Below are 9,399 nucleotides of genomic sequence, written 5' to 3' on the forward strand. Positions count from 1 at the left end.
AGTTCTTGCACCTGTCCCATGCCCTTCTCACCAGGGTGCTTTCTTCACTATCCAAAATGGCAGCTAGCTGCTCTGATCAAAGAGGGTGCGTACACAAGCCTTGCTACAATTTTGTATTATCATATTTTACAAGTTCCCTCGGGAGCAAAACAAACCCAGGGGTTGATGGCAACATGGGAATTTCAGGTGTTGTGGAAGATACGCAGGTTACTGACTCCATGTGGCTTTTCTGAGATCACTGTGATATCATACTGTGTGGATAGCCTGCATTTTCTTTCTTTCTTTTTTTTTTTAAGATTTTATTTATTTATTTGAGACAGAGAGAATGAGAGAGAGAGAGCACATGAGAGGGGGGAGGGTCAGAGGGAGAAGCAGGCTCCCTGCCGAGCAGGGAGCCCGATGCGGGACTCGATCCAGGGACTCCAGGATCATGACCTGAGCCGAAGGCAGTCGCTTAACCAACTGAGCCACCCAGGTGCCCTAGCCTGCATTTTCATAGGGTTCAATCTATACCTGACAAATGGGCATATTTTAAATTAAGGTCATAATCCTGATATTAAAAAATAATTAGAAGTATTAAATCTATGACATATTCTCACTTAATTTTTTGCAATTTTGATATAAGTGGGGTAAATGATATTATAGTAGAAATGCATATACAATAGATTATGCTTTACAATTAGACCCTCAGTTTTGTGGAATATTCATTAGTACACTGGCAATTCTTTTCCTTTTTCAAAAATTGGAATCATTTAAAAAATTGGGGATAGTCGTTACTATTTCCACATGTTCCTGGATTGTTGAACATTTATTTATTTGTAAATTCAAGCATATTCCTTGAATTTCGATTGTGTTGCAGGCTCTCAGTTTAGGGAGCCTGGAAATTTTCATAAAGAGGAAAAAACTGATCATCTGGGATTTATGAGTGGATAACAGACATTATACAAATCTTACACAACATACATATTATTGAAATGTAAAAAGGGAAAAAACCAAGCACACACACAAATAAAAGCCACAAAGCAAGCATCAGCAGATTGAACTGAGAGTATATAGTCATTACCTTACCAAACTCCCTATCCCAAAGCTGACCTTCTGGCAGATACCTACTTTCGCTGTACTGCTTCCTTATTTACAAGATCACCTTATGTATCTTTTTCAACAAGGTTTTCTCAGTGTATTCACCCTATTGCTCAACAAACTCTGCAAGGCAGATGGCACATTTGCATTTAAACACACTCTGGAAAGCTTTTTTTTTTTTTTGTATCAATTCATTGGTTTCATCTTATTAGTGGATCAGCATGGAGTGCCTCTTAACTACAGGGAAGTGTTAACCTAGCTTTAATTATATTCCCCATTTAGAAAGTAGATTCTGTAGTGTCAACCTGCAGCATTGTGAAGGATTTCAACTTAGCGGATGCTTGCAAGTGCAATATATAAATTCCTTATTTTCCATGTCATCTTGTATATAAGTAAGTCTCCAAGGACTCCAAGCTCTTAAATGAGTCATATTTGCTTTCTTCTCTGTCTGATTAAAAAAGTCAAAGGCCATGAAAATACATGTGTCCAGACAAATATATTATCCAGTTTAGAATAAAATTAGGCTGAGAAATATAAAAAATATTGCTGATCTATGACATTGTTACCACCTTTCTACAGTTACCAAGTTTTTTTTTTTTAACTTGTTCCCCTGTGGTGATAATGTGTTTTTTTTTTTTTTTTAAGATTTTATTTATTTATTTGAGAGAGAGAATGAGAGAGAGAGCATGAGAGGGGGCAGGGTCAGATGGAGAAGCAGATTCCCCACTGAGCAGGGAGCCCGATGTGGAACTCGATCCCGGACTCCAGGATCATGACCTGAGCCGAAGGTAGTTGCTTAACCAACTGAGCCACCCAGGAGCCCCCTGTGGTGATAATGTTATTCCAGTGATTTTTTATTTATAGTCAGTTTAGAACTTCCATAGTTATGAACAGAGTTATGTTCTAGAGCAAACAGTTTGCATTCTGCTCACCAGCAGCAAATAATTTTAGTAGGTGGTCTATAGCCATTTTAGTTTTGGCTGTGTTTTGCTGTTTCCTGTAAGGTATTAGTCATTAACTGGTGGCCCTTGGACTACAAACTGTTTTATTTTGTCAACTCAGTGTTTTGTTTTGTTTTTAATATGGAACGCTTCACGAATTTGCGTGTCATCCTTGCACAGGGTCCATGCTAATCTTCTCTGTATCGTTCCAATTTTAGTATATGTGCTGCCAAAGCGAGCATTAACTCAGTGTTTTTATTTTTCTCTTTATTCAATTTGTGTCCTTTTAGGTGAACCAAGTCCCTAAAGATTTTGCTATAAAACTCCAGCAATCTCTTTTATATATAGCCTATTCATTTTAAATGCCTGTACCTGGCTGGCATTTAATGACATTTAAGTTTATCATATTGACTGTGTGAGTACTTTTAAGAAGAGGGATAAATGGCAAAGATCAAAAGTGACAAAAATAAAAAATAAAAGGTAACCATTCCATGTAAATACAGTATATAAGATGAATCATTTCACAGGAGAAGCAATCAGGAATTGATCATCTATTCTTTGTGAAAAGGGTTGGGCCCATGCCAGGGATAGTAGGAAGAGTGCCTGTCAGAATTGAAAACTTCGGGAGTGAGAGAGCACGAGCTGGGTGAAGGGCAGAGGGAGAAGCAGTGAGCATGGAGCCTGATTCGGGGCTTGATCCTGGGACTCCAGGATAATGACCTGAGCCAAAGGCAGACACTAAGCTGACTGGGCCACCCAGATGCCCCAAAAGCTTTTGATTGTGAAGCAAGAGAATCAGCATCAAAGTTGAATGTTTTTTTAGCTTCATGTACATTCAGAAGACGGCTCGGAGTTTGTTGGAAGAACTAACTAAAGGCCAAGCATGGTGAAAGCGAGGTTGATGAGATTATTGCTGCAAACTACACCTAGCTTTGTAGGTTCCAGGCCTATTTGAATCTGCACAACATCAAAGTGAGGAGAGAGGCTGCAAGTGCTGATAATGCAATTTCTTAGAAGGAATGTTCTTCACTCAATACAGATGAAATTGTTCCATTTGGGGGAAAAGATGACAACAGGATGTATATAGTGAGGTGGTCAATACTGTGTGGGATTTAAAACTTCTAAGAAACAGTGCAAACTTCCTGTGGGAGAACACATCCTGGTACTGCAGGTATTTATTTTAAACAGTTTTTCAGATTGGACTATTTCATAATTTGCAGAGTTTATGTGCAGGGGGATAGAGGAATAGATTTGTCCCTTGTCATAGCCCTAGTGATCTCAGATATGAAAGCAAAAACGAAAATCCATGATTTAAAAATGCTGCAGATATGATTTTGCTATGCGTAAAAAAATTTTAATTATTAAAATTGTGGTTAAATATAACATAAAATTTACCATTTTAACTGTACATGTTTAAGTGTACAATTCTATGGCATTAAGTATATTCACATTGTTGTGCAATAATTATCACCATCCATTTCCAGAACTTTTTCATCTTCCCCAACTGAAACTCTGTACCCATTTCACACTAACTCCCCATTCCTCCCTCCCTGCTTCCCCTTTACCCCCCACCTCCCAACCTTACAATCACCATTCTAATTTGTTTCTATAAATCTGACTACTCTAGGTACCTCATGTAAGTGTAATCATATAATATTTGTTCTTTTATGACTGGCTTATTTTACTTAGCGTGATGTCTTCTAGGTTCATCCATGTTGTAGCATGTGTCAGAATTTTCTTCCTTTTAAAGGCTGAATATACCACATTTTATGCATGTATTCATCTAGTGATGGACACTTGGGTTGCTTTCACCTTTTGGTTATTGTGAACCATTCTGCTATGAATATGCGTGTACAGATATTTATTTGAACCTGCTTTCAGTTCTTATGAGTATATATCTAGAAGTGAATTGCTGTATTACATGGTAATTCTATTTTTTTTTTGAGTAATGATCATATCATTTTCCACAGCGGCTACACCATTTTACATTCTCATCAGCAATGCACAAGCTTCCAATTTCTGCACATCCTTGCCAACACTTGTTATTTTCTGTTTTTTTTTTTTTTTTTTTTTTTTTATAATAGCTATCCTAATGTGTGTAAAGTTGTATCTCATTTTGGTTTTGTTTTGCAAAACTGTTGAAGTGCTGTTGAACAGTTTTTCATGTGCTTATTGCCTACTTGTCTTCTTTGGAGAAATGTCTGTTTATTTAAGTCCTTTGCCCATTTTTGAATTGCGCTGTTTGTTTTTTGTTTTTGAGTTGTAGGAATTCTTCATATATTCTGGATGTTAATCCCTTATCAAATACCCGATTTGCACATATTTTCTTATTTCTGTGGGCTGTCTTTTCACTCTGTTAATAGGATCCTTGATGCACAAAAGCTTATAATTTTGATGAAATCCATTTACTTATTTTTTCTTTTGTTGCCTGTGCTTTTGGTGTGATCTCCAATAAATCATCGTCAAATCCAATACTATGAAGCTTTCCCCTTTGTTTTCTTCTCAGAGTTTTATAATTTCAATTCCTACTTTTATTTCTTTAATTAATTTTGAGCCAATTTTTGTATATGGTGTAAGGTCAGTGTTCCTTTTTTTTTTTTTTTACATGTGGATTAATTTTTCCAACATCATTTACTGAGTAATTTTTAGTTTTTAAAGGAAAATTCTGATTTTTATCATGCCCTTTAGTTATAATTAATGTTTGCTTACATTTGTCACTTTTTTCTCTAAGTTTATTGTAAAAGATCAGATCCACTGCAGGAATGTCCAGATAGACACACACACAGATACACACACAGACACACACATATATCAATAAACATATAAACCATAAGAGTTGTGTTTGCATGAGATTCCTTTAGGCTGTTTATGTTCCAGAACACACTATGGAACATACAGGTACCGTTGAATGACTTTTTTTAATTTTTAAATTTTATTACTTTTTAATTAGTAAAATATTTTACATTTTAATGTAATTTTATTTTGTTAAACATTTTTAAATTTAAATTCAATTAATTAACATATAATGTATTATTGGTTTCAGAGGTACAGGTCTGTGATTCATCAGTCTTATATAATTACCCAGTGCTCATTACATCACGTGCCCTCCTTAATGTCCATCACCCAGTTACCCCATCCCTCCACTCCCCTCCCCTCCAGCAACCCTCAGTTTGTTTCCTAGATTTAAGAGTCTCTTATGGTTTGTCTCCCTCTCTGGTTTTGTCTTGTTTTATTTTTTCCTCTCTTCCTCTATGATCCTCTGTTTTGTTTCTTAAATTCCACATACTTTTATAATATTTTGAAGAAAAGCAAAGGTAAGGTCCCTACCTTCTAGTTTAATCTCTACTGTGTATTTTTTGATTATAAGAGAAAATAATTATTTAATGAATCATAGTATTCTTCACATTTTAAAGTACAATGGAGATGAGCCTTGTATAATGTAATAGAATAAATCTAGTCACCACCAATTCTGAGGCACACATTTTATGATTGAGTATATTATTTATTTGAAAAATTTATAATTATATCTTTGACAGTTTTTCTTTAATAATTTCACATATACTTTTGATTAAAGTTATTATCATGAGAATGTAATTGAGTTATGAATAAGTATTTTGGTATTTAGGTTTTCTTTAAATCTTTTACAAATGTAACCTTCTCAGGTAAAACCTCAGTGAGAAACCTTAGGTAAAACTTAATCAGATTTACTGCTATTTTGTTTTTTTATGAAAGCTGAAACTTTTTTTAAATTCCATCATGATTATTTACTTATTTATTTATTTATTTTTCTTTTCAAATTTTTATTTAAATTCTAGTTAGTTAACATACAGTGCAATATTGGTTTCAGGAGTAGAATTCAGTGGTTCATCACTTATGTACAACACCCCATGCTCATCATAACAGCTGCCCTCCTTAATACCCACCATCCATGTAGCCAACCCCCCACCCACTTCCTTCCATCAACCCTCAGTTTGTTCTCTGTTTTTAAGAGTCTCTTAAGGTTTGTCCCCCTCTCTTTTTTTTTCTTTCCCCCCATGTACATCTGTTTTGTTTCTTAAATTCCACATATGAGTGAAATACTATGGTATTTGTCTTTCTCTGACTGACTTATTTTGCTTAGCATAATACCCTTTAGCTCCATCCATGTAGCTGCGAATAGCGAGATTTCATTCTTTTTGATGGCTGAGTAATACTCCATTTTATGTATAGATCCACATCTTTATCCATTCGTCCATTGATGGATATCTGGGTTCTTTCCATAGTTTGGTTATTGTGGACATTGCTGCTATAAACATTGGGGTGAATGTGCCCCTTCAAATCACTATTTTTGTATCCTTCGGGTAAATAGCTAGTAGTGCAATTGCTGGGTCATAGCGTAGTTCTATTTTTAACTTTTGGAGGAACCTCCATACTGTTTCCCAGAGTGGCTGCACCAGTTTCCATTCCCACCAACAGTGTAGGAGGGTTCCCCTTTCTCCACATCCTCGCCAACATCTGTTGTTTCCTGACTTGTTAATTTTAGCCATTCTGACTGGTGTGAGGTGGTATCTCATTGTGGTTTTGATTTGTATTTCCCTGATGATGAGTGATGTTGAGCATCTTTTCATGTGTCTGTTATCTGGATGTCTTCTTTGGAAAAATGTCTGTTCATGTCTTCTGCCCATTTCTTGACTGGATTATTTGTTTTTTGAATGTTGAGTTTGGTAAGTTCTTTATAGATTTTGGATACTAACCCTTTATTAGGTATGTCATTTGCAAATATCTTCTCCCATTCCATAGGCTGCCTTTTAGTTTTGTGGATGTGTCCTTTGCTGTGCAGAAGTTTTTTGTCTTGATGAAGTCACAATAGTCATTTTGGCTTTTGTTTCTCTTGCCTCTGGTGATGTGTCTAGTAAGAAGTTATTGTGGCCAAGGTCAAAGAGGTTGCTGCCTGTCTTCTCCTAGGATTTTGATGGTTTCCTATCTCACATTTAGGTCTTTCATCCATTTTGAATATTTTTATGTATGGTGTAAGAAAGTGATCCAGTTTCATTCTTCTGCATATTGCTGTCCAGTTTTCCCAACACCATTTGTTGAAGAGACTGTCTTTTTTCCTTTAGATATTCTTTCCTGCTTTGTCAAAGATTAGTTGGCCATATAGTTGTGGATCTATTTCTAGGATCTCTATTCTGTTATGGAAGCTGAAATTTCTAGACTTAATCATTCTTTTTTTCCCCCAACTTTATTTGCTAGGAATTTGTTGTATAATTAAATATGCTCAAAACAGTTACGTAATTTAATAGAAAGAAAACCAGTCATATAATAGGTTTCTCTTCTGACTTTCTGGAATTATAAGGAATTTATTCCTATTTCAAGAGAAGTAGATTATGAATTTTGAATCTAAAGGGCCAGAAAAACTTATAAATGAAGAATGCAATATGTACTGACATTGATTTGCTTCAAATTTTGGGGAAAAAAGACATTATCCATTTCACAGTTTGAATTTTAGGCTTTGTGTCATTTTCTTCAACTTACATGACATATAAAATGACTTGTGAATTATAAAGTATTAGGAAAAATATTGATCATTGAAGAGATTTAAACCATTTAAATATAATTTAGTGTATTTGGGTTGAAACATCAAACCAAACCAACTTAAGGGTTTAAGAAAAAAAATGAAAAATACTTTGAAGCTTCTTCATGGACATCTACCTCAGCAGCTATTGTGTTCTCTTTTATTTCAGCAGATACTTCATTTAAATATTGTATTTTTTATTATTTCTAGCTGAATGGAATATTCAATTGCCTTTAATAGGAATAGCACTTCATATTTGCCAAATTTCAGTCCCATTTTTTGGTTATTTTTCAGTACATTAAAACATGTCTATTTAATGTTTGGTTATTTCTGTTTTTCCTTCAAAGGCTTGTTGAATTACAACAGTTTATAATCAGAGTTTTAAGCTCATAAATAAATGCAGAAGTGAAACTCCTCACTAAATTATAAACCATTACTAGACTGTGTCTTACACATGCAATTAATTTGTTGAACATCTATATGCTAGACATTGTGTTAAGTCTTTGTGATATAATGGTGAGAAATTTGGAACTTAAGGGATACAAACAAGAAAGCAGGCAATTAAAATATATTATAATATGTTATCAAAGTTCTTTAGACGAGTTTTTGAGGCTGTCTCGTAAATGTCTTAATGTTTGACCAAAGTCCTATCCATATTGATTCATATATCAAATGACAAAGAATAATTTTGACTCTTAAGGTGAAAGTTGTAAGGGAATGGTTCTTTCATTTTTTAATGTGATTACATGTCTGCCCTTGATTAAGTGAGTTCTGCTAGAGAGCTGTGTTTGGCCATTTGTAAAGATGTCAGAATAATGTCATTTGTTTTGTAATGTGGTAGAAGGTTTTGGTAAGTCTTTAGGACACTGGTTTTAGCTAGTTTTAAGTTTTCCTTTTGTACCTCTCAGGAGTATAAGAAAAAAATAAAATGGTGTGTTGAGAATTCCTTATGCTTCCCAGTAATTACATAGCCAATTTGGGGTCACAATTTATAGAAAGAATTGAAGAATGAAAGAGTAAGTCAAAGATCAGCTTGGTTTGTTTTCTTTAGAATATGTAAGGTTTTTGCTAAATTAACTCTAAGACTTCTTCATGTAAAAAGCTGAAGCTGGATAACCTAGCAGCAAAAATAGCATTTACCAAAAAATTTTGGAATCCTAGAACATAATCCAATACTTGAAATAGAAGAAGTGTTTGAATTTAAAAATTCAGAGCAATGAAAGAATGAATCACTGTTTTTAGATCTTATAACTGAAGCTATGCTCAAGATAGAAAGCTAGATTATAAATTTAGAGATTATGAGTCTGATTTAGAGATTATGAAGTTTCTGGTTCTATTGCAGGAAAACTGTGTGATCTTGTTTTACCTCAGTTGAGTCATTCATGAAATTAAGACAGCAATGCCTACTGTGACTGTCAAACAATGAAAATAAACAGTACAATCAGTTCTTGATCAATAAGGTATTACTCACCTTGGGGAATGTTCTTGTTCTTCTGTTTCATTTTCATTTAATCTATGCTACCCATCTTTTGACTATTTGCCATTTGTTATTGGTTATTTTAGAGTGGTCATTAGGGAAGAGAAATAGATGGTTAAGAAGATTTTTTCCCTCTTTTTCCTTTTGCCTGTTTTTGTTTAGGTTTTCAAAAAGCGTTGAAATTAAGATTTGAGGTTGTAAATTGGATGCAGTGGTTAGGGCTGCTGCTTGGAGCCATACAATGGAGAATGTCAGGGGGGACTTCACCAAGTTAGTTGTAGAACCCAGGGGAGATGCTGCCTGCATCTGCCACAGATGAAGCTTTTCTTGCTGATTTATTGGTTGGA

At 34.7% G+C, this 9,399-nt stretch overlaps 1 non-coding gene across 1 annotated transcript; it reads right to left on the reverse strand.

Annotated features, from left to right (window-relative positions):
- Positions 1–2,156: 2,156 nt before the first annotated feature.
- LOC123849076 (U6 spliceosomal RNA) lies at positions 2,157–2,263 on the reverse strand. Its single transcript, XR_006791921.1, has one exon. It is a non-coding gene; the product is annotated as a U6 spliceosomal RNA (small nuclear RNA).
- Between the last annotated feature and the right edge of the window lie 7,136 nt (positions 2,264–9,399).

The sequence above is a fragment of the Mirounga angustirostris genome, unplaced genomic scaffold (assembly GCF_029215605.1).
Source record: "Mirounga angustirostris isolate CCGP_5_RB_7025 unplaced genomic scaffold, mMirAng1.0.hap1 SCAF_2, whole genome shotgun sequence".
Lineage (NCBI taxonomy): Eukaryota > Metazoa > Chordata > Mammalia > Carnivora > Phocidae > Mirounga > Mirounga angustirostris.